Source organism: Hyperolius riggenbachi, chromosome 8 (genome assembly GCF_040937935.1).
Source record: "Hyperolius riggenbachi isolate aHypRig1 chromosome 8, aHypRig1.pri, whole genome shotgun sequence".
Lineage (NCBI taxonomy): Eukaryota > Metazoa > Chordata > Amphibia > Anura > Hyperoliidae > Hyperolius > Hyperolius riggenbachi.
Genome location: NC_090653.1, coordinates 243,874,120 through 243,899,821, shown reverse-complemented (window position 1 = coordinate 243,899,821; position 25,702 = coordinate 243,874,120). Strand labels below are relative to the sequence as shown.

The window sequence follows — 25,702 nt, the reverse complement described above, 5'->3', positions numbered from 1 at the left end:
CCAATATTATGTATTTATATAGCACTGGCATCTTAAGGCAGCACTTTACAGAGAATGTAGTCTTGTCCTTGGCAGAGCTCACAATCTAATCCCAGCCATAGTCAAAGTCTAATGTCTCACCATATTATTACTGTATGTATTTATGTAGCACTTGCATCTTCAGCAGCACTTTACAGAGTAGATAGTCATGTCATGGACTGACATCCATGATGCAAATTTCCCATTTCACCACATCATTGTGGGAACACTGCTTTTTCTTATGTGTTTGGGGAACATTGCCTAATTACCTTTAGGGTCACTTTGCCTATCTCTGTTTTGGGAGGAAACTCTGGACCAATGCCTCAGAGTTACATTACATTTCACTCTGCCCACACCATGTCATGGACATGCCCATTTTCCCACGTGTTCACGGACACGCCCATTTTTTGGCATGGCGCCCCCTCCGTCCCAGGTTGAGCCAAGAAAAATCTTGTCACTGTACTTAAAGTGAACCAGAGACGAAGCACCCTCATGTATTTTACCATGTATATCAGTGGGAACATTAGAGAAAACACCTACCCTGCTCTCTGTTTCATTCTTCACTGTTCAACTTGCCTGTTATCAGCCCTGATAAAATCCCCGACTGTGCATTCAGTCTGGCTTTGCTATTATGACTCAGCTATAATGATTGCTGAGCAGAGCCAGAAGGGGGCAGGGTTGGGTTTGAAAAGACATTAGAGAAGACAGTTTCAGCTATAATGATTCCTGAGCAAAGCCAGATTGAATACTCAGTCAGGGATTTTATCAGGGCTGGTAAGAAGCAAGCTTAACAGTGAAGAATGAAACAGAGAGCAGGGTAGGTGTTTTCTCATTGTGCGTTCCCACTGATATATATGGTAAAATACATGAGGGTGCTTCGTCTCTGGTTCACTTTAATCCTTAAACCTATGATTAAGGAGCCATGTAGAGGTCTGATACTTGTGAGCTTTTTTCTGTGTATTTACTGATGTGTTAAATCAAATTTTGGAGATTTTTTACTCTGCCAATGGTGTAGCGGGACATCCTCCTTTTGTTGCCTGACTCTGAGATACTTGGATCTCAGGCTCCCATTGGCTATGTATCGGTGGTTGTAGCTATTCTACTTCCTTTTGAAGAAAATGGGAACATGCAAGGTACAAAACAAAATCCAGGTTAAATCTTTGCTATCTTTTCGAAATTGTAACCTATTGTGAACAAATGCTTCCAACTTCGGACTAACCATATTTAAGCTTATGGTTAGTGCAAAAATATATTTGCAATAAATTAGAATTTCACAATTTTCACAATTTAAAACTTGGAATCCACAAAATTCGGAATTCTTTAGGAATTCTTTGCAAAATTTTGGATATTTAGAGGATTCGGAATTTGGCAATTCCCGCCATCCCTCAAAATTACTATTTCATGATCTCACTAAAACTCAGCACTTATCCACTAGGAATATTCTGAACTGACAGAGGCTGTAAGGAATTTCTAGGTGCAGCAGTGTGGTGGAAGCAAGGCCGTATTTATATTGTTTGTGCCCCTAGACCAATATTATTGGTACTCCATACCCATGTGCCACAGCGCCCCACCCATTCCACGTGCAGCTCCTTCTCTCGTGTGTGACATCCATGTATAGCAGTTTTTCTCTTTCATGTACAGCTTCCTTGAGCAGCAGTTTCTGTTTTCTGAGTGTAGCTCCCCATTTGCAACCTCCGATTCCATATGCAGAAACCCTGTTTGCATGTCCACCCGCCCCATTGGGCAGAAACCCCCTAAGGCCCAGACCTTTGTGGCCTTTCCCAAAATCTGGCTTCGATGGAGATGGGGGTGAATTAAATTTTGCTGTGTGGCCCTATGATTTGGAATTATACTTCTAATTAGAAGAAACCAACTTACTGACCATAAGGTTACTTTTCACACACAAGCATTACATCAGTCTGGTTGTTCCACTACATTTTACAATTGTGGGCAGGCTCATACCATTGGAAAGAGTAACTTAGAAAACAATAACATCATTATGTCTGATGTCCTATGTTGATATTGGAACATGGAGGATTTACAGACTTCCTTGATGTGCCTCGCCAGTGTCTTATTACAGCATTGTTTGACTCAGTCTCAGCTAGCACCTTGGAGAGGGTTCCATAAATTTGCATGCAGTCTGTTCATGTGCAGACTGAAGGCAGAATGTGAAGACTGGAGGCAGAATTCTGTGGACGCTCTTACCCTTTGATTGATGTAAAAAGCGAAATCTAAGTATTTCCACCCACAATAAAGAGATGATAAAATAAAAGTAGTTGTCTGCAGGTCCTGCCAATCTATAGCAGATGCAGATGACCAATCTTGAAGGTAAAAAGGTGATTGACCATCATCATTTCATATCTACACGTAGCTTTAGTGAAACAGAGCTGCATCTCTCTGTGGGAAAGCTTCATTGTTAAAGCTTAGTACACACACTAGACTGCGGTCGTCGACAAACAAGCAATCCCTGATTGTTAGCGTCATTTTAATTGCGATTGGGTCTTTACCGGAAGTGCAAAAATGAGAACTTTGAAATCTGCAACACGTATTTTAAATGAATACATTGTTTGCCATTGTGCAGTATGAATGATTAACACCGATCTGTCAGGACAAGTCGGTTTACATGGAAGTTACTTGCTGTCGTTTACTGTCGTCGGGACACTTTTTTTTCCCAACGATCCACCTCTGACCCGTCATGTATCCTTGTTCCCGACAACCACGATGTAGTTTGTGTACACAGCTGGTACACACAATCCAATTGGCTCCTGCCCAAGGAGATCTGCCACACAGAGGTGGTTGGCTCTTCTACTGACCACATATGCTATTACTCTGTTGTAATTGCCTGATGAAGCGGGATCAAACCTGCAAAACACGTTGCAATGTCCCCTGGAGTATGTAAATAAATTGACTATTTGACAAACACATTGTCAATTTTTGTGTCTGCTTGGAGGAGGTTAGTCCACCACTGCCTCCTCATGTTTTAAACTTTTTAGATACTTTATCCTTTTGGCACCTCTGTATCCATACTACGCTATTTCAAGTCCACCCCTGGTGGAGGGGTGTTAACCTTTTTTTTTTCTCATCTACGGAGAGCGACTTCTTAATCCTAACTGGAGTCAGGTCCAATCTCCCCACCTGCCTATACTGTGGTTGCCTTTGAGGTAACCCTGCTTTGTGAGTGTAGCTTAGTACTCTATCATACTTCATTTTAACTACCAGTACATACTACTATACTATATTTGGCTCTTGGTGTTCCTACTCTGAGAACAGAAAAAGGCACAATGGGTGACAAAAGGAGGCACAAAGGGGGATAGAAGGAGGCATAGGGGGACAGAAGAAGGCACAATGGGGGACAGAAGGAGGCACAAAGGGGGGCAGAAGGAGGCTTGCAGGGATTGAAGGAGGCACATGAGGACAGAGGGAGGAACAGGGGGACAGAAGGAGGCACGAGGGCTAGAAGGTGTAACAAAGGAGGACATAAGGAGGCAGAAGGGGGCAGAAGAAGACACAATGGGGGGCAGAAGGAGACACAAAAGGGGAGAGAAGGAGGCACAGGACAGAAGGAGACACAGGGGGACAGAAGGGTAACTTGCACTACCCAGACACATCAGAATCAATTGATAAAAACCTGTGGTGGCGGGGCTTAGCCCAGGCAGTGGTTCATTCGGGGTGAGGCTTAATTCAGGGGCATGGTGTTCCCAGGACCAATGGCACTCCAGGCAATGGCGTGTAATGCCTATGCCTAAGAACGCCCCTGCTACAGAGGGCTGGAGGAAGCCCCAAGTAAGTATAAATCCTTTTTTTGTATTTGTTGCAAGTTTACTTTAACAGTAACTGAGCATGTGTACAAGGTTTTAGATAGGAATATGACACACATCTCAGTAGAACAATACAATGTGGAGGAAGTGGTTGCAGATTGAGCCACTGTAAGTGTAAGCTGCAGTAACTCTTCTGTCCTCTGTTTCTGGGTGCTCGGTAGAGGCATGAGCCAAAGCAAGAGAGCTAGGCATGGATTGCAGCCTCTCCGGGTATACCATTATGTGTGCAAGTATGACAAGCTAATTTGTGTTTTCCTTTGGGAGAGCTATATCACCGAGAGATAATTATTAGAAATGTAAATGATCGCAAGACATTTAAAACAGATCCATCATTAAAATTCACACTTCATACGAATCAAAAGGCAACACGTCAGCATTACCAAATGATACAACTAATAAAAGCATGTTTTTCTTGCCGTGAACAAAATATTCTACCACTGAAGTCCTTTATCTGACCCAAGAGATCACATGATCTCAAGCATAAAGCGACAAATGAGTTTCTTTTTATCTCCATGCTGCAGGATGCTACTCTATCCCGTGCCACGTGTTGTCCCTCATCCCTCTCTATAGAACAGTACACACACTACTCGGTTATTGGATGTGTTTTATGCTATTAAAGACTGTAGGCAGAACGCAGAGGCTGTTATGTTCATTCAGGAAGATGCTGTCTGATAAGGAGTGCACACACACACAATTCAAGTGCAATTTATGTCTCAAAGCAGGTGACATTGCGTGGCCCCAATGTTGTACAGATGCATTGCTAGGCAACAGCCAAGTGATGCATTCTGTCTCTAGAGAGGTGGGAGGAGGGATGATGGCACGGTGCAGAATAAAGCAGCATTGTCAAATCCAAGTGATTGAGTTTGGACTTTAACTGATAGAAGAGTGGGGTAGAGGCGCCCAAAATATATGGGTGTTAAAACTTTAAAACATAATGTGTAAACGAGAGGTAATTACTTACCTCTCCAGAAGACACAGACACTAGTTCAAAAACATTTATTAATATTTTAATAAATAATGTTTGTAATATGTATTTAAAAAATTGGCAATACATTTTGCGGTTCATGGCCCGCTTCCTCAGGTCAATACGAAAAAAGTGTCTTAGCAGGAGTAGAGAGGCGCCTACACTCCTTATGCTGCTAAGGCATTTTTTGTATTGACATGAGGAAGCGGGCCATGACCTGCAAAAGGCGTTGTTAATGTTTGAATAAATATTTTTCCAATTGAACTGGTGTCTGTATCTTCTGGAGATTACACGTTATGTTTTAAAGTTTTAAAATGCAAATTTAAAAATGCAAAGGAAAAATTGTATTTAAACTGTATTTTTTCAGAGTTTAAAAAACATTTTTCCTTTGCATTTTTAGGATCGATTTTCTCAAAAGTCAAAAATGTTTGACTTGTGCCCACTATTGTCCTTAAAGAGACTGTAAAAAAAATTTGAGCCTTATTTCTTCTATCCTATAAGTTCCTAGGCCTGTTCTAATGTGGTCTGTCTTACTGCAGCCTTTCCTAGTTGCACAGTCTCTGTAATAAATCTTATCTTCTTTCCTTTGTCGTCTCTGTCGGGCTTAGGCTGGCATGTGTGGAATGTGCAGCACTGCTTGTCATTGGCAGAAGCTATACACACCCTCTCCAAGCTCTGCATGAGTCACACAGTAAGCTGTTCTCAGCATATCAAACTCTGGTTAGAAGCCATGTTTTTTGTTTGTAAACATTGCCTAAAACTGGCAATTACAAGCCAGGATTGCAGCAGGGAGTGGCAGAAACAGCACAGAGGGGCCCAGGAGAACATAATGAAGAGAATGGTATGCTTTTTATTGTAAGAATTTTAGAGTACAGATTCTCTTTAACATATATAGCAATTTTGTTGGCAATATCATATATGGGGGCTTTACCATTCACCGATAAAGTCGACTTTTATGTTATATTAACCTTTAGTAAAACACATACAATTAAAGAGGGACTGTAGTGAAAATAACATAATAAATAAAAGTGCTTTTTGTTTACAATATTTATTTATAAATTATTTAGTCAGTGCTTGTCCACTGTAAGTTCTTGCCTTGGCCGGTTTACATTCTGAAATGTATCACAGGTGGCGACATCTTAATCTACACACCATACAATTTTCTGTTAGATTTACCTGGCATCAATAAGACCATCTGTCTTCCATTACTTTGTCAGGTGATCTCTGAGGAATGTTTGTTTACCGAGAGTTACTAAGTCAGTACAAAGATTACCTGGTCTTCCAGAATACTCTGGGTGGAGATTTCCGCATATCTAAACAGCCTAGGCTAAACATCACTGGGAGGGCAGGGTTACATACCCATATACAGCAATATATAGACACAGGAAGTGTTTCTGATACTGAGACCAGGAAAATTACCATAAAAGGTATCCTTGAATAATTTACTGCATTCTACTATATGTCACTACAGTGCCTCTTTAATAGATGTTAGTTGTTTTATGCTGCATCTCCTATGAAGATATCTTCTTCTTTTGCCCTGTATGGGTGCAGTTTCTGATTATAAGTAGTTGCTTTAGAGACAGTAGCATGCCTATATTTAATTAAAATAACTTAAAATGAGGACTTGATCAATACTGCAGTATACTAGCAGTATCACTTTTAAGTTGACCCCCTTTCCAGTTACAGGCAATTCAGCCTCAGCATGTACAGTATAATCTAATTCAGCGGGTTTACACTGTTAGGAAACAAAACTGCAGTCTGTGCTATTGTTCCCTATTCAAATAGTGATCCCTCCAACCCCATCAACCGCCGCCTAAACCTATTCTCATTGGGTTGCCACTTCAGACCATGTATATGTACCCATGTATGAGTGTTCTGCCCATGGACGTCTGCTGTACTGTGTGCCAAAAATAATTCCTTGTACCATACCCTGTACTTGGCAAATAAAATCTATTCTGATTCTGAAGCATTCCCACTGATTTTTCATGGTCAAACTGACTCTCTAATATCATGAATATATCTTTCGACTAGCATACAGCAATATAAAGCAGGGGAAAACCTAGGATTTTCAAAGGGGTAGATTCTTGAAAGGTCTACCTCAGCCACGCACAATACCATATAATAATATGCAATTGTAGTATGGGTGGATGAACACCCTGTAGAAAAAGTCACAGGAGACAAAAAACGGGAGCCCAGTAGTGCAATATGTCAATGACCACAATAAAAGAAAATAAATTAGAAGCACTACTCACAAAGGGAGGTTGCTGGGGGCAACCAACCACAGGAAGCAGGTGGAGACAATAAACCCGACTCCACTCGGGGTGGTCCTAGCCAGAACCGGAAGGATGGTCACTCTCTTAGTGGAAAAAAGGGGACAGAGTCCACTGTGGGGACTCCACTGGTGGTCTGCCACCTCCCCCCGGACAGGATGTGTTCGGGGCGGGGGTATACTTAGCACGTAAAAGGGAAAGAGGCGCCCTGGTGTAATAAAAGCATCTAAAATCAGCTTAAAATCGAAAAGTGATATGAGGTAGCTTACCTCAATGACGAAACCTCTGTAGTTAATACAAGGGATTTTTATTAGCAACCTCATATAAGATACCTCATATAATAATATGGTAGGACATCATGCTGGGTACGACCAACCGACCAACAACGAGATTGATCAGGAGCAGTTTGGATACAGAAGATAATGAGGACAGCCAACATTGGTAATGAAGGGGAAAGTGAAGCATTTACACAGCAGGGGACAGGGCTGTGCTCATAAAAGACTCTGTTAAGTTCCCCAGAGCTGCTTCATGCTCTGTACACTCACTGCTGCTCCATGCTCTGTACACATACTGCTGCTCCATGCTTTGTACACACACTGCTGCTCCATGCTCTGTACACACGCTGCTGCTCCATGTTCTGTACACATGCTGCTGCTCCATGCTCTGTACACACACCGCTGCTCCATGCTCTCTACACACACTGCTCCTCCATGATCTGCACATGCACTGCTGCTCCATTCTCTGTACACACGCTGCTGCTCCATACTCTGTACACACTGCTGTTCCATGCTCTGTACACACACTGCTGCTCCATGCTCTGTACATTCATTGCTGCTCCATGCTCTGTACACACGCTGCTGCTCCATGCTCTGTACATTCATTGCTGCTCCATGCTCTGTACACACGCTGCTGCTCCATGCTCTGTACATTCATTGCTGCTCCATGCTCTGTACACACGCTGCTGCTCCATGCTCTGTACACATGCTGCTGCTCCATGCTCTGTACACATGCTGCTGCTCCATGCTCTGTACACACACCGCTGTTCCATGCTCTGTACACACACTTCTGCTCCATGCTCTGTACACACACTGCTGCTCCATGCTCTGTGCCTGCAGATATTCCAGTGTCTCAACTTGTGCCTGTTCCCAGACACTGCACTGGCATTGGTCTAAGCTGGGATTCTGGGCAGCTGTAATCCCCCTTGCCTTTGCCTATGTAAAGATTTAGGAAGTGTTTCTGATGCTAAAACTGGGACAATTACTGCAAAAGTGGGTGTCTTGAGTAATTTACTGCATTCTACTGTATGTCACTACAGGGCCTCCTTAATCATCTTTTAAGTTTATTTTCACTTCAGGTTTACTTTAATAACATATCTACTACAAAGTATTAATCCACCTGGAGCTTTCGTATTGCTTAAAAACCAGTAGACTGAAGCCGGAATCCCTCTTAGGAAAGTCTTCTTTGCCTTTATAGAATTATAATTTGCCATTAGGCAGTTCTGCAGCGCTGAGCCTCTCAGGCACCAGAGATGAGTGAATCACAGCAGACGTTCTGGCCAAGCACCGCTGAAGGGACAACTATTTTCAGCAACTTTTCGCAACATCCTGTTTCCAGGAAAATCGCAGGCAGGAGTGCTGGTGATTGATAGCTGAGCCCCAGCACAAGGGATCTGCAGTCTTCCATTAACCGCTCAGTACGCCAGTGCAGGCTAATGAGAAGCCTCGGCGCTGCTACACTCTCTTACAGGGGCTTAGAGGAGCCCACCACAAGTGCAGGGAAGAGAGAAAGAAGGAGCTAATGACCCCAGTGACAATGTTCTCAGTAATCCTTTCACTCCACTAACTAGGCTGCAGTCATTGCACATTTCCCATGGAAGATAACAGGCAGCTGTCACCAAGTATTTTCTGGCTAAAGAATTGGAAGAAAATTACCAAAATCATGACTGGATTCTGGCACTAATTCAACCAAAAATCTTTCTGCAAAGTCTCTGGCAAAAAGCTGTAATTTGCCAGCTTATCTGTCGCTCAGTTCAAGAGTAGCAGGGTGTTGCATTGGCGTACATACAAAAAGTGCGCCGGGAAAAAAGGGTGCGGGATATAGCCGAAATTAAGTTTTTATCTAAAACAATATTTTTCATTTATAGCTTATAAACGAAAAGCAAGTGCTAAATATGTTGAATGAACGGAAATGGCAAAATACCGTCTATAACAAAAACAATATTTACACTTGTATTAAGCATAGTAATACAACTGTAGATACTACAGGTATTTTACTGCAACTATACCTACTGTACTCTCACACAGATCTCTCCCTATCCCTATCCCCTAGACCCCCCCTTTGTGGAAATATACATAATTTAATAAATTGTATATATTACAAATATTGTACTGTAACTGTACTCTACTGTACTGTATACCTAACCCTACTCTCACACAGAACCCTCCTTGTACCTATCCCTAACCCCTAGACCCCCCCGGTGCTGCCTAACCCTAAAACCCCCCTTGTGGTGCCTAACCCTAACCACTCCCCTGGTGGTGCCTAACCCTAACAACCCCCCTGGTGGTGCCTAACTCTAACCACCCTCCTGGTGGTGCCTAACCCTAAAACCTCCCTGGTGGTGCCTAACCCTAACCACCCACCTGGCGGTGCCTAAACCTAACCATCCCTTTGGTGGTGCCTAACCCTAACCACCCTCTGGTGGTGCCTAACCCTAATCACCCCCACTGCACAAACACCCTTACACACAGATAAACAATAATATATTTAATCCTTAAAATACTTCACCGCAAATAACATGAATAGAATAACTTATATATTTTTAATAGAATAAATAGCCTTAAAGGAAACATCCAAGCTCTAAAAAACAAAAAACAAAATCCACTTACCTGGGGCTTCCTCCAGCCCCTGGCTGCCGTCCTGTGCCCTCGTCGCAGCTCAAGTGGCTCCCGGTGTCCTGCGCTGCAGAAGCCGACCTCGCCAGGGCGGCTTCCGGGTCGGCTTCTTGTGCGCTCCACGGCGCTGGTCACGTGGTCCGGCTGACGTCATCGGGTCTGTACTGGGCAGGCGCAGTAGTTCTGACGTGACCCGCGCCGTGGAGCGCACAGGAAGCCATCCAGGAAGCCGACCTGGCAGAACACCGGAAGCCACTGTGGTGTGGGCACAGGGCGGCAGCCAGGGGCTGGAGGAAGCCCCAGGTAAGTGGATTTTTTTTTTTTAGAGCTTGTACCTTCCCTTTAAAATCAGATACAAATTAAAAATATTATAAATAGAAAAAGTTATATGTATAATAGAATAAATAGCCTTACAATCACGTATGCATTAAAAATCTTAAAATAACGGTAATATTAAAAGCGATATATTAGTAAGATAATAAATCTGAAAACTATAATCAACGTATTATAATTCTCAAAACAAGGTTAATACCAAAAGTGATGTATTTCTAATACAATAAGCTTGAAAACGATATTTAAGTATTATAGGTATGAAAACTAATTTTAAAACCATAAAAAAAGTGTAAACAAAAATTTACTTGTTACATTCCTAAAAGCGAAATTTAAAAACGAAAAAATAAGTAAAACCTCCTGAAAGTGAAATTTAAAAACGAAAAAATAAGTAAAACCAAAAGTCAAAACGAATTTGTAAACGATATTTGTAATAAACTTTATTCTGTAAACTAAAACTTTTGTTACCATGATCCCTGCAATCGCTATTTCTCGCGCGCCTTAATTTTCTGTCGGGCGCCCAATAGCCAATATTTTGCATTGCAGTGAATGGGTGCGCCGCTTTTGTCCAATAGCCACATGTGCCCTTTTTTCCTGCTTCCGTTGCATTGTGTATGTTGTTCTAACATTGGAGTAGAGCTATCTATCTAGGATGAAAAAAAGACATGCATCAAGTTCCACAGCCTTATAGGACTCAGATCATGACCATGATTTTCACACTCATAAGAAGTGTAGCCACAAAAACACTTGCTCTGAAGGAAGGACCCCTTTATAAGAGGGAGTGAAGTAGTAGTTGGACCCCCTTACAGCTCTGCCCCCCCCCCCCCCTTGCAGTTGCAGAGGCTGCTCCTCTCTAGTTAAGCCCCTGCTTACAGCTTAAAGGGACACTTAAGTCAGACAAAAAAAATGAGTTTTACTCACCTAGGGCTTCCAATAGCCCCCTGCAGCTGTCCGGTGCCCTCGCCGTCTCCCTCCGATCCTCCTGGCCCCGCCGGCAGCCACTTCCTGTTTCGGTGACAGGAGCTGACAGGCTGGGGACGCGAGTGATTCTTCGCGTTCCCAGACACATTAGCACCCTCTATGCTGCTATATGGTATATGATATATGCTATAGCAGCATAGATGGCGCTATTGTGGCTAGGAATGCGAAGAATCACTCGCGTTCCCAGCCTGTCAGCTCCTGTCACTGAAACAGGAAGTGGCTGCCGGCGGGGCCAGGAGGATCGGAGGGAGACGGCGAGGGCACCGGACAGCTGCAGGGGGCTATTGGAAGCCCCAGGTGAGTAAAACTCATTTTTTTTTTACTTAAGTGTCCCTTTAAACAAAGTACAAAACTTAAAGCGCACCCAAACCAAACATTTTTTTAATTCAAAATATTTAGTTGCACCACTCTGACACATACAAACATAAATAAACACTCCTTCAATCCTATGAGCATTTCAATGTATGCTTTTCACCCTTCTCTTTTCATAACTAGGGTTATACAGGTGGCAGCCATTACTTCTGAGCTTAGTAGGAGGTTTTAGATCATGGGTGTGTTTGTCATCAGCTACCCTCCCTCACCGGGGCGTTGTCTATGTGAAATCTCACACAAGCTGAAATCACCTCCCTGTGACATCATCAGTAGCAGCCTGTGTTTTGTTTTTTATCTCCTCCACCAGTCTGCCAAATTATGTCCCGGCAATATGAAAGGAAGGGAGGGGTTCCCCCAATAAATGTAAAATATTTTATATTTGTCATCATGCAGCTGAAAAAAAGGCTGCTATTTATTATTTTAGTTTCAAAACTTTTTTATTGAGTAGCAATAAAAGTCATAGGCAGAAATAAAGAACCATCAAATAACAATAGATAACGTTATCATACATCACATAGAATCACAATTAGCAGAATCAGGGTTAACAGTTTCCAGACGTGCCAAAGGCAGAGATAGTCCTTAAGGGAGGCAGGCTGGGACACTTCAAATGGTACATAATGTCTATTGTGACCGAACTGAGCGGAGTTGTAGCTAAGAAACATAGCAGTAGAAGGCCAGTGGAGTCCTTTTGACAAAAAAGTGAACCTGTCGAGATCCCAGCCTGTGCAACTAGAAGGTCTGGCATTATTGACTATGTGGTGTGCAAATCAAAGCATAGAAAAAACCAAAAAGAAAAAAAAAGAATTTTAACAGGAGAGAAGTTTGACTGCTCACGTTGGGACTCAGGGGGATTTTTTTTGTCTACAAGGTTCTGCTCAATAGTAGGAAGGATTATAATGCCTGTAGAGCGCTCTGGACCCCTAAGGGTGAGTTCAGCTGGGTCCATGGATGCCAGATTTTTTCAAAGTGGTGAGTCCTGTCCCAAAGATTGGCTTTAATCTTTTCGTTAATCATTGTGGTATGGATACGGGCAAGTACACATTGAAAGGATAAGGTCTGCTTGAGCCATTGCGAGGCAATATAGGTCTTGGTAGCATTCATAATGAACTGTATGAGTTTGTGTTGGGAATGGGGCATCTTTTCAGGTTGTAAGCCCAGAAGGCATATAGCTGGATCAGTTCGTAGGTGGAGTGAGAGTGTTGAATTGATTTTGCTTATTACTCTCCTCCATAGTTTAGCCACTATGGGACAGGACCACCATACATGGTAGGTTGAGCCTGTATTGGCACAACCTCTGAAGCATAAAGCTGATCTGTCTGGGTTGAACGCATGCAATCTCTGAGGAACAAGGTAAGACCTGTGCAATACTCTCAAGGCAACCTCCATATCAGTTACACATAGACTGCCTTTTGATAATGTATCGAAGCATTGAACCCATTGGTCATCAGAAAACGGTGTGCCAATGTCTGCTTCCCAGTCTTCTTGAAAGCGAAATTTAGCACTTGAAGGGTTAGTGTTGAAAATAGTATATAGTAGAGATAAAGTGCCCTTACGTAATGGGTCAGTGAGGCATAAGAGTTCAAAGGAGGTTGCCTTGATTTCTTGCCCAGGTCTGGCTAATGATGCAATAAAATGATAGAGCTGGTGCGCCCTAAAGAGTTCAGCAGCCGGTAAGTTGTGAAGCTCACTAAGTACTCGTTTTGTAGGGACTATACCTTTCATGAGTGTCTTGTGCAGACATGTTAGTTCCCTCTGAGCCCACCATTTGAATTGTGCTGCGTCCTGCCCTGCTGGAAAGTCTGGGTTGCCCAGGAACTCTATCAGCCGGGAGGGTCTTGATTGAAGAGGATATTTAAATCTGACTCTCTTCCAGAGCCTCAGAGAATGTTGGGTGTAAGGAGACACTGAGCTGCCTAATGTGGAACCCACGGTATTTGACCACAAGGCCCCTCTCCAGCTTATGGGATATAACAGGCTGTTTTCCAAGTCTACCCAACGAGGGGTGTGAGCCCCTGCATAAATCGAGGGGAACATTGCCAATTGTGCTGCGAGATAATATTTGTGGAGATTTGGGACTGAAAGACCCCCCTCTTTTTTATGAAGCAGCATCATGTTTTGTTTAATTCTGGGTTTCTTGTTGGCCCATATAAATTTAAAAATCTGGTTCTGGAGGGGAGCCAGGGATCTTTTGGGAACATCGATGGGAAGAGTACGGAAGTAGTACATAATTTTGGGTAGAAGGGTCATCTTTACAGCAGTAACTCTACCTGCCCAAGAAATATTATGACTGGCCCAGGAAAGAAGGAGATTATGGAGAGTCTTAAGTAAGGGATGATAGTTCCACTTAAAGATTTGTAACGTGTCGTGCGGGATATGAACCCCTAGGTATTTGATGTAATGGGGTTGATATTTAAATTTGAAAATACTACTAATAAAGTCGCCCATACCCCTGGGGAAGTTGCTAAACATTGCCTCAGATTTGTCATAGTTCAATGCCAAGCCTGACAGCGCTTCAAACTGCTTAAGCAGCTTTAGCAAATTTGGGATAGAAACGGCATGATTGGTAAGGGTTAATAGCACATCGTCAGCAAATAGGCTTAGTTTGTATTCTGATTTGCCAATTTTGCAACCTTGAATGTCAGGATTGTGGCGTATCGCTACTGCCAAAGGCTCCATGACCAAGGCGAAAATGGCTGGTGACAGGGGACAACCTTGACGTGTACCCCTTTGGATGTTTATAGGAGTAGATGAAGTGCTGGGTAGCTTTAGGCGGGCTTGGGGGGACGAATAAAGTTGTCTGATCAGGTGAGCAAAGGGTCCAGAAATACCTGCCCTAGCCAAGACCTCCAGCAGAAATGTCCAAGATATAGTATCAAAGGCCTTTTCGATATCTAAGGCAAGGGTGACCAATTGCTGGCCCGATTGAGATACATGGTGAAGTATATTAAGAGTTTTACGGACGTTATCTGAGGCTTGCCTGTGTGGTATAAAGCCCACCTGGTCTCGCTGGATTAAGGATGGTAAAAAAGCATTAAGTCGGACAGCTAAAATACTAGTTAGAATTTTATAATCTTGGTTGAGGAGGGCTATGGGCCGATAGTTTTTGGTGTTTAAAGGATCCCGACCTTCCTTAGGAATGATAGAGATGTGGGCGTCGAGAAACTCGGGATAGCTTAGGGGTTTAACTCTTAGTGTATTAAAACATTTCGTTAGGTAGGGGATTAGAGTAGCTGAGAACTTTTTGTAGTACAAGGCACTAAGGCCGTCTGGGCCTGGAGATTTATGGAGTTTAAGCTTTTTAATAACATCCTCAACTTCCTCCTCTGAGAAGGCTTTATTTAGGGACTTAGAAGCATCTGAGGTAAGGGTGGGTAGATTCAAAGAGGCTAGGAATTCTTGAATGTCACCCCTCGAAGCTGTAGGTTTATTGCTGTAAAGATTAGCGTAATATTTATGAAAAGCTTCAAAGATTGAGTCCGGGTTGCTTGTGATTGTGCCTGATGGTGTCCTGATTTTATATATGGTATTTATTCTTTGCTGATTTCTTAATTTTCTAGCAAGCCATGAGTCCGGCTTGTTAACATATCTATAATAGCTTGCTTTAGTGAATCTTAACATTTTCTCTGCTGATTTTGCCAGAAGGACATCTAACTGGGCCCTGGTATCTCTTATTTGTTTAAGAGTAAAAAGGGTAGGATTTTGTTGGTGGATATTTTGGAGGCGAAGAAGCTTAAAACGAAGGTTGTCAAGCTCCTCAAGTGAACGTTTCTTTATGGTACAGGCTGTTTTTATCAAGAAGCCCCTTATAACAGCTTTGTGGGCCATCCAGAGGGTTACAGGGGAGATATCATTCACATCATTAGAGGGAAAATATTGATTTAGATGTTCTGCTATGTCTTGTCTGGTGGATTGATTAACAACCAAGGACTCATTAAGTCTCCACCAAGGCCGCTTAAGGGGTTTGGTGTGAAGATCTATGCTAAGGAGGAGAATATCATGGTCTGAAAGGCTAGTGGGTATATGCCTTAAGTACTGTAATGAGGGAACTAGGGATGAAGTCACTAGTACATGGTCTATTTTAGCATAAGTGTTGTGGATTTCAGAAAAATGAGTGAATCCCCTTTTTTTGTCGTAGAGCTCCCGCCAGGTGTCGACAAGGAAATTATTTTCTAATAGCCTGGAGAGAGCAATGCGTTGCTTTTTGGAGAGTTTGTCAGTGGAAGGCTTGGACTTGTCTAGTTTTTCATTCAGTGTGAAGTTGAAGTCCCCACACCAAACAAAAATAGTGTTGGGACCAATCTCTAGTTTTTTTTGCAGGTCACAGAAGGTACGAAAAGCCTTTTCAGGTGGCAAGTAGCAGTTAATCAGGTAGAGATTTTTGTTGTTTAGGGTACCTTTAATGGAGACGAAGCGCCCCTCTGGATCTGAGTCAACAGATTCCACAACTAGAGGGAGTGTGTTCCTTATAAAAATCGAGGTTCCTCTATGCTTTTTAGTGGCCTGGGAGTGGTAAAAGGTCAGGTAATGTTTATGAAAGTAACGTGGGCACGAGGTGGCAGTGAAATGTGTCTCCTGCAAACATATAAGGTCTGGTTTGTGCCGGAGCAGGGTTATGAAGGTTTTCCTTCGCTTGCTAGGGGAATTGAGACCCCTTATGTTAAGAGAGACTAACCTCAGGGAATCCATGGTATGATAAGGAAGTGATCAACCAAGTGGGCAGAAATAAGCAGTGTCCCAACATGAGCAGAGATAAATGAGTAACAAAACAACAGTAACATAAACAACAACAGTAAAATTCGAGTAGGCACAGAAGTCAATTGTTCTGTGCAATAACTGGGTGTGAAGCCAGTTAAGGCTTGGTCGGGTTGTGGGGGGAAAGGAAAACCAATTCCTCCCACAAATCCACCAAACTGTGAGGACAACATGAATCACTTAACCGGGAAGGCGGCAGCTACTAAAGAGTTTAAATCTTCTAGCCCTGCTAAAACGCCCGGAGTTAAAGAAGCTTAGGTTTGAGCTCTGGGGTGGAGGGTCTGAGGGGAAAGGGTATGGGAAAAGGGAAGGGGAGTGTGTTGGGGTGGGGGGGGGAGGGGTTAGAGGGGTTAGAGGAGGGGGGATGGGAGGGAAAGGGGAAAAGGGTTATGCCCCCCCAGAGCGTATGGTATTCATCTCTGTTATAGATCATGATATGCAGCTACCCGTGGATAACCTGAACGGTTGCTAGTAAGGCAGGTTTAAAGCATGTGGGCTAGCTGTCTCCAATCTCTCAATGCCATATCAAAGTAGAGTATCCCATCTTGTAGACATCTTGGGTATGTGGGAGCGTTCTGTAAGCACTTCCCATGAATCGAGACAAGGCAGGGATTTTACATATGCGTGATGAGCAGTGCCGATCTATAGGTTTGTGATAGGATAGCAAATGTCAGTAGCAGGCCAATAAACAATACACAGAGCATGGAATAGTGGGTTGCCTGATCTTGCAGCCAAACGATGCGGATATGTCCAGAAGCCACGAGCTAAAGTTCCTGGTCACCATGCCACTCACACTGTGAGATATGCATTGGCGACCTGATGAGGGTAGATTCTTTAAGCTGTGAGGAAAGGAAAAGGCACTCCGTTTCTGCAGAAAGCTCCAGGAAGCATTATGTGACAAGCAAGTCAGGTTAGCCTCACTTCATATAAGGAACATATGGCTAAAAATCATATCCCTAGGATAAAAAGCTGGTATCCCATAGGGACCTAATAAAAAACCCTCAGATCAGCACAGTCAAATCAGCACATTCATCGATAAAATGTTAAATCAGAGGAGAGGGGGAAGCCCCTTTCAAGGTACTTATCTCGGGGAGGTTGAAGGAGAGCTGCGGGCCGATCCCCGTCCGCTTCCGACGGTCTGCCAGACCCTCTCCGGGCGTTGGGCTCTGGGTGCCTCCATGGAGGTCTCGCTCTGCACCCTTATGTTCGCGGCTTGGAGGATGTGCTTTCCGTCTTCTACGGTGGTCACTCGGTGGGCCGTTCCTTGTAGGGTAAAGAGCAGGGCGCACGGGAAACCCCAGGAGTAACGGACACCCTCATTGATTAAGGCTTGCGATATTGGGCGCAGCGACCTTCTTTTTTGCAACGTCAGCGGTGACAGGTCTGCATACAGCTGGACTGTGTCCGGCACCCCGGGGAGCGGAGATAGATTACGGGCCACAGCCATGATCTGTTCCTTCGTCTCATGGTAGTGGAACCGGAGCACCACATCTCTAGGCAGATTAGGATTGCGGGGCTTCCCCAAAGCGCGGTGAATCCTGTCCAGCCGGAACAGGGCCTGGTCCACCTGTGGAAGCATGGCTGTGAATAGGTTGAGAGCTACAGCACGGAGATCCGTATAGGTTTCAGACAGCCCTCTAATGCGAATATTGGAGCGACGCGCCCGATTTTCTTGATCTTCTTGCCTAGCTTCGAACTGATCCATGCGAGCGTCATGGGCGTCCAGCCTGCTCTTATCTTCCTTCAGGGCGTCAGCGTAGGAGTCCAGTCTCTGTTCCACGACATTAACTCTGTCACCGAGTTCCTGGATATGGGCATTGATGGCGGAGACAGCCGCGTTCAGCTCTTTTTTAAGGAGCTTATGGATCGAGTTGAGCAGAGCCGAGTGATCGGACTTCTGCTCCCCTGGTGAGATGCTAGGCTGAGAGGATGAGTCCTCCAGGGAATCGCTACTTGCTTGGGAGGAGGAGGCAGCGGCCATCTTTGAGGCCTTGTCCTTCTGCTGACGTGCAAGGAGCTTCGGGAGCGGGCCCTCAGGATGCGCGGATTTGTTCTTTTTCTTAATCTTCTTCTGCTCTGACATATCCCAGAGGCTTTGGGCTACTAGGGGTTAGCCCAGCACGGCCAGAAATGCAGTAGTTTGCCGATAAGTTCCCGGTCAGTCACGGAGCTCAGCGAGACTGCATCCAGTCACGCCGGCGTCGCGCATGCGCCTCGCTATTTATTATTTTAAGTTAGAAAATAGATTTTATTTCTGAAATATTGAATTTTTAATTTGGGTCCACTTTAAATAACATCTTCTCAGGTAAAAATGAGGGTTTGGTTTATACTCAAATGCAATTATATTTGACCAAATAATGTATAAACAATTTAAATTTAATCTGCATTAAACTCCAAATACCCAAAGTTTTTTCTGACTCTTAACTCCAAATACCCACATTGTTAATGTCTGTGCTCAAATAAATGACCTTTTTTTTTAATAGACTGGTCCAAATTCTACAAGAGAGGTAAAATTACCTCTCTGTTTATAAGATCAAAAACTTTATTACTCTATCTTTTATGCACTGGGTGCCTCAAATATGACTTCACAATGCCAACTCTAAGCTCCATGGCCCTGAAATTATACTGGATATTACAGTATACAGTATATCATACATTTTGTTTGTTCCTCTGTTTAAAGAACAGAAAATATATAATAAACATTGAATGCTAACATGCAGGACTACCACTCTGAGCAAGGCGAGAAAAGCAGTGTTCTGAATATGGGTTGGCTGGCCAGCCTTGCAATATTTTGCAGTGTGTTGGTGAATTGGGCAGCACAGTGGTGAGAGCAGTTTAGTAGAAAGACTGCTCATTAGCAATTGCTGTGTTCATTAACATTCACGCAGCATCAGCTCTCCAGCTAGCCTGCCAAGCCTGCATATGAGGAATGTATGATTCTGTGTATCCCGACATGGGAAAGTGATCTTTGATGCATGGTGTTTATTTTGCGCATGTGGATGAACAGAGATTTTAAAAGATTGCCTTAATTAGGAGTATTTTAGTAACACAGAACACTAGTGATAGATGTTAGTGCTGGATAAGGTTTGGTTGTAGCAATCGATAAAAGAGGAAAAATGATCAACAATGGCAGATCAAACACTTGTATAGAAATATAAAAAAATAAATAATTGTTTCACCAGGGCAAAAAATTAACATGCCTCCCTCATATTGGAGTATTAGGTGGCCTTTGTCTTCCCCCTCCCTTCCCCAGATAGCAGTATTGGTGGCCTTTGTCTTCTCCCCCCCCCCCTACCCCAGCCAGATAGCAGTATTAGGTGGCCTTTGTCTTCTCCCCCCCCCCTTCCCCAGATAGCAGTATTGGTGGCCTTTGTCTTCTCCCCACCCCCCCACCCCCACCCCCACCCAGATAGCAGTATTAGGTGGCCTTTGTCTTCTCCCCCTTCCCCAGATAGCAGTATTAGGTGGCCTTTGTCTTCTCCCCCCCCCCCCCCTACCCAGATAGCAGTATTGGTGGCCTGTCTTCTTCCCCCTTCCATAGATAGCAGTATCAGGTGGCCTTTGTCTCCTAACCCCTTACCTAGATAGCAGTATCAGGTGGCCTTTGTCTCCTCCCCCCCTTCCATAGATAGCAGTATCAGGTGGCCTTTGTCCCCTCCCCCCTTCCCCAGATAGCAGTATTAGGTGGCCTTTGTCTCCTCCCCCCCTTCCATAGATAACAGGCCACCAATACTCCTATCTGGGGAATGGGGGGGGGGGGGGGGGAGAAGACAAAGGCCACCTAATACTCCAATATGGGGGAGGCATGTTAATTTTTTGCCCTGGTGAAACAATTATTTATTTTTTTATATTTCTATACAAGTGTTTGATCTGCCATTGTTAATCATTTTTTCCTCTTTTATCGATCGCTACAACCAAAGTTTTTCCAGCACTAACATCTATCACTAGTGTTCTGTGTTACTAAAATTAGGTGGCCTTTGTCTTCTCCTCCTTCCCTAGATAGCAGTATTAGGTGGCCTTTCTCCCCTCCCCCTTTCCCCAGATAGCAGTATTAGGTGGCCTTTGTCTCCTCCCCCCTTCCCCAGATAGCAGTATTAGGTGGCCTTTCTCCCCTCCCCCTTTCCCCAGATAGCAGTATTAGGTGGCCTTTGTCTCCTCTCCCCCTTCCATAGATAGCAGTATTAGGTGGCCTTTGTCTCCTTCCCCCTTCCCCAGATAGCAGTATTAGGTGGCCTTTCTCCCCTCCCCCTTCCCCAGATAGCAGTATTAGGTGGCCTTTGTCTCCTTCCCCTTTCCCCAGATAGCAGTATTAGGTGGCCTTTGTCTCCTTTCCCCTTCCCCAGATAGCAGTATTCAGAGCCGGGACAAGGTCCTCCAGCACCCAAGGCTGAGACACCAAAGTGCGCCCCTCCATCCCTCCCACCCCAGCCATCACACACTGATTGCTCCCGAACATCTTAATCACTAGTTATCTGGCTTGCAGTCACTGCCATGTATCCCCTTTTCTTATTTCTCTCTGCTTCAAACACAATAGGGGAATTATAGCTGAGTGAGTTGTGTGCCCTATCCGACACTGCGCCCTGAGGCTGGAGCCTCTCTTGCCTCTGCCTCGGCCCTGGAAGTATTAGGTGGCCTTTCTCCCCTCCCCCTTTCCCAAGATAGCAGTATTAGGTGGCCTTTGTCTCCTCCCCCCTTCCCCAGATAGCAGTGTTAGGTATCCTTTGTCTCCTCCTCCTTTCCCCAGATAGCAGTATTAGGTGGCCTTTGTCTCCTCCCCCCTTCCCCAGATAGCAGTATTAGGTGTCCTTTGTCTCCTCCTCCTTTCCCCAGATAGCAGTATTAGGTGGCCTTTGTCTTCTCCCCCCTTCCCCAGATAGCAGTATTAGGTGGCCTTTGACCCCTCCCCCTTCTCCAGATAGCAAATATAGCAGTATTAGGTCCCTCCCCTTCCCCAGATAACAGAAATAGCAGTATTAGGTGGCCTTTGTTGCCTCCCCCTTAGCCAGGTACTAGTATAAGGCAGCCTTTGTCTCCTCCTTCCTTTCCCAGATAGCAGAGATAGCAGTATAAGTTGGCTAATGTGTTGATGGTATACAAAATTATTATAAACCTATGGCGTGTCGTTATGGTTTTATATTCACTAAATGTTGTCTGCTGATGTTATCATTTTAAGCTGTAATTTTTTTTATATTTTTAACACTAACAAATATGACTATGGCTAATATGTAATAACCTACATCTCTTGGGACAAAATACATCCCCTTAAAAGTCCCAAAGTTTAAACTAATTTACATATTTGCACTGTGTGGGCCTGTGGGCTGGCTTGAGAGGCCCCTCCTGCAGCCGGATGTCAATCAGGTGCTGCTTGGTTTTGTAGCCGCTTGTCGTTTCTCTCTTCGTGCCATTCTTGTATTAAAGGCAGAGGATCAGCAGGACTGCCCGGCAATTGGCATTGTTTTAAATGAAATAAATATGGCAGCCTCCATATCTCTCTCGGTTCAGGTGTCCTTTAAAGCAGTTCTATAAGTGCATTGGTCAAGAAGTGGCCAGGTGTGTCACATGATATTGCCTATTTTCCCAAGTGGCAAGTCTCTCCCAAGTGACCATACACCTACCCTTGGCATCGGTGTGGAAGGCAGTGAGGAAGTGTCCATTAACTTGGCAGTCCCAGGCTGTTCACATGCTAGGTGCATGCAGATACTGTATGTAATGACGTAGGTGTATGTGAGATCTAGCAGAGAGAAACAAGGACATGAGGGCCGTGATAGGGAGGACAAGAGAAAGTGATGATTAGTAGGGCAGGATGGTAAAGCTGTTCAGATGCTTTCTTACTGACAGATTATACAAAGATGGCCTGTCCAGTTTAAAGGAACATTTAGCAGCTTTTAAAAACACAATTTGCACTTACCTGGGGCTTCCTCCAGCCCACCGTAGGCTGCAAGGTCCTCCGGTGTCCTCCTTGCTCCCCTCTCGGCCCCGCAGGTGGCTCCGTTAATGGGCGACTTCGACCTGAATGCCGGCTGGGGTAAAAGTCCTGCGCTTGCGCAATTCTCTAACTTTGAAGCTGCTCTGTATTCCTTGACTAGAGCAAACTGATACTTCTATTAATAGGGTCTCTGTTTTGACTTTGCATGGAGCAGAGTTGTTCTAATTAGTAAGTATAGTGTAAAAGGGCCCTTAGTACCTCCTGCTGATACGCTGCTGAAAGTAGCTATGCACAGAGGTACGGAACATAGTAAACTTCTGTAATAATACTACAGCTTACTTGGTAAGGATCAATTTGTTTCTCAATAAAATGTAATTTTGCCTTCTTAAAACAAAAGGCATTTGTGATAATTCAGCTTTAAGGCTTTGTTCACATCTAAAATCGCAATCGTTTTTTTCCCCCTCATGGCACTTACCTTCACGCTAGTATTTTTTGTAAAGTGGTTTTCAAAGCGCTTTTGCAGCGCAAGTCAGGAGGTGAATCCTTTCTATGACCCGGAAAATAATAAATACAAGGGGCTCGATTCACTAACCAGTGATAACTGAGTCATCACGTGTTAATGCTTTGCACATGCAAACTAGGGTGCTAAGTAGTTTGCACTGCAAAGTTGTTGCTGTTCGCTTGCTATTTTAGGGCGCATACGGCATTACGCGGTGCGCACAAACGGTGCTACGCAATTATGTTCCGTTCCCGTGCAAAATCAGCTGCTTCATGTACTAAGTATCCTCAGCATGTGAAATCATTGCTTATCACGCTACTTAGCACACAAAGTGGATGATTTTGCGTTCAAAACTTTGCACGCGCAAACTGTTACGCGCATATTAGCGCGTGAAGAGCCAGTTAGCATGTGCTAAGTGGCGTTTTTTACTGGCATGCTAACACTTAGCACGCTTTAGTGAATCAAGCCCAATGTATTAATTATTGAAAGCGCGAACGCAATTGCCGCATAAAGCGATTGTGTGAGCGTTTTGCGGTTTTCCTATACCTTCCATTGTAGCAAAAACGCCCTAAAAATGGTGCATGCAGCGCTTTGCTGAGCGGAAGGAGACGAAACGCGCTGATATAAACTATCCCATAAGGATTCATTGCACAAATTTTAGGGCATTTTTTTAAAATCGCTGGTGCTATAAAAAAACGCAAAACGCCCTAAGTGAGCAACTGTGGTTTCCCAAGATGCATCACTCCTGAATATACAAATGCGTACAGCCTGTTTCAGACTTGTTGGTCCTCATCAGTGCATGGCATGAATTGATATGGCTCTATCGGATAGAGCTTTGATTAGTACAGCAAAGTCCCCGTTATCTAGAACTCCGGCAACCATGAGTCTCAACTAACCAGCATGTCTGAGGACTGTTTTTAGGGGGGTTGCTGGCAACAAAATACTCACTGAGCCTCCAGCGACGTACTGCAGCTCCTAGCGGCTTTCCAGCATCCGTCCAATGTGGTTATGGTGACACCCCGGGTGCCGTACACAGAGGATGTCAGAAAGCCACCAGGAGCCTGCTAGGAGCTGCAGGATGTCGCTAGAGGCTCAATAAGTACTTTGTGCTGCACAAGGGGGGAGGTTTGTGCTTTTTCGGACAGTCGCTCATGCAACTGGCAAGCACATGTATGCGGCACCAGGCGATCCCCACTGAAAAGTGGGGACTCTGCTGTACTAAGGATAGCTCATGTTGACACAGAACAGGCTGTTTGTATGTGGGGTTGGTGTGGCTCTGTAAAATTTATAAGCTATAGGCTTGCTAAACACCAGCGGTTCTGGATGTGTGTCTGGCTTTCAGAGGCACAAAGAGATGATTTGCATATTCAGAAGTGATGCATTGTGGGAAACCTCAGTTGCTCACTTAAAGAGGAAAGTGCAAATAATGTAAAAAAAAAGTTCTTCATTTTTACAATTATCATGTATAAATGATTTAATCAGTGTTCTCATTGTAAGTTATTTCCTCTCCCTGATTTACATTCTGACATTTATCACGTGGTGACATTTTTACTGCTGGCAGGTGATGTCACTGGAAAGAGATGCTGCTTGCTTTTTTTTGGCAGTTGGAAACAGCTGGTATTTCCCACATTCCAACAAGGCTTCCACAGTGTAATGTCAGTACCTTGGTACTGTGAGGCGCTGACATCACACTGTGGGAGGGGTTTCACCACAAAATCAGCCATACAGAGCCCCCTGATGATCCGTTTGAGAAAAGAAAAAGATTTCTCGTGGGAAAGGGGGTATCAGCTACTGATATGGGAGAAGTTCAATTCTTGTTTACGGTTTCTCATTAAAGCTGAAGTATTGCACATAGCTTCTGTTTTAAGGAGACAAATCACATTAAGCATTGTTCTTAAATAGAGTGCTTTTTGGTCTCTCTTAGCCTTTTATGCCTTCCTAGTGGTTCTGGGTCACTATGAGCCTTTTGGGTATTTCTCAATAAAGGGAGCATTTTCCGTTAACCCTTCTATGGCCAGCATTATGCTTGTTTCCTTTTAATCAAGGTCAAGATCATCTTGTTTCCAGACGGGCTAGCCTGACACCCCTCTCTGCATACTAACCTTCAGTTAAGCCACCTCTGCAAACTAATGAAACCACAGGTTAGTAAATAAGACTGAGCGCTGATTAATCTACAGATGGTCACAAATTCTCAGCTCCATAAATTCTGCCTGCTCGGAAAGATCAGAATGCCTCAGTCAGCCCGGCTCAGGCTTATTTGCATGCTAATGTGTACGTCAACAGCCGTGAATAGCTGAGGTACAATTAAAGTCACCGTCATGTACTAAATTGCGCAAAGGAAAAGCAGCTAACCGTTTCATCACAAGGCTGGTCTGAGCAGCCACACAACGGGCTGAGGGTTCATCGGAGAAGGATGCAGAGCTTAGGCTGTGAAGCAATGGCAATTTTATGCTGCTTTCCAAAGAAGACCATCATTATTTTTTAGTGTTCAAGTTTAATTTTTATACACGAGATCAGCCAGCACATTAAAACCACCTGCCTAATGCTGTGTCGGCCCCCCTCATGTTACCAAAACGGCTCTATCCTGTTGAGGCATGAACTCCACAAGACTTTTGTAAGTGTTCTGAGGGTGTACATGCAAAATGGATGGCGGGAACGTTTGTGATGCGGAAATTGACACTAGTAAAATATCAGTAAAGTTACAGATGTTTTACTATAATCCAGCCGTAATTTCCGATTGTAAACCATTGATACATTTTTCTTATATTTTGCTATCACTAAACTCACACAAACTCAGTAATCTCAAATGAGCCCTCCCTCTACCGTTTTTTATCCCTAACCAATCCCCACACCAATGCCGAACTCTAACCGTCTCAATAGA

At 44.0% G+C, this 25,702-nt stretch overlaps 1 long non-coding RNA gene across 3 annotated transcripts in view; it reads right to left on the bottom strand.

Annotated features, from left to right (window-relative positions):
- Nucleotides 1-25,702, bottom strand: part of LOC137527704 (uncharacterized) — a 667,489-nt gene that overhangs the window by 301,546 nt on the left and 340,241 nt on the right. Inside the window, exon 5 of one of the 3 annotated variants that reach the window (XR_011023200.1) lies at nucleotides 21,355-22,127. The exons of the other annotated variants lie outside the window; for them this stretch is intronic. This is a non-coding gene — a long non-coding RNA (uncharacterized lncRNA). Of the gene's footprint in view, nucleotides 1-21,354; nucleotides 22,128-25,702 lie in introns of those variants that run through there. 3 annotated transcript variants of the gene reach the window in all.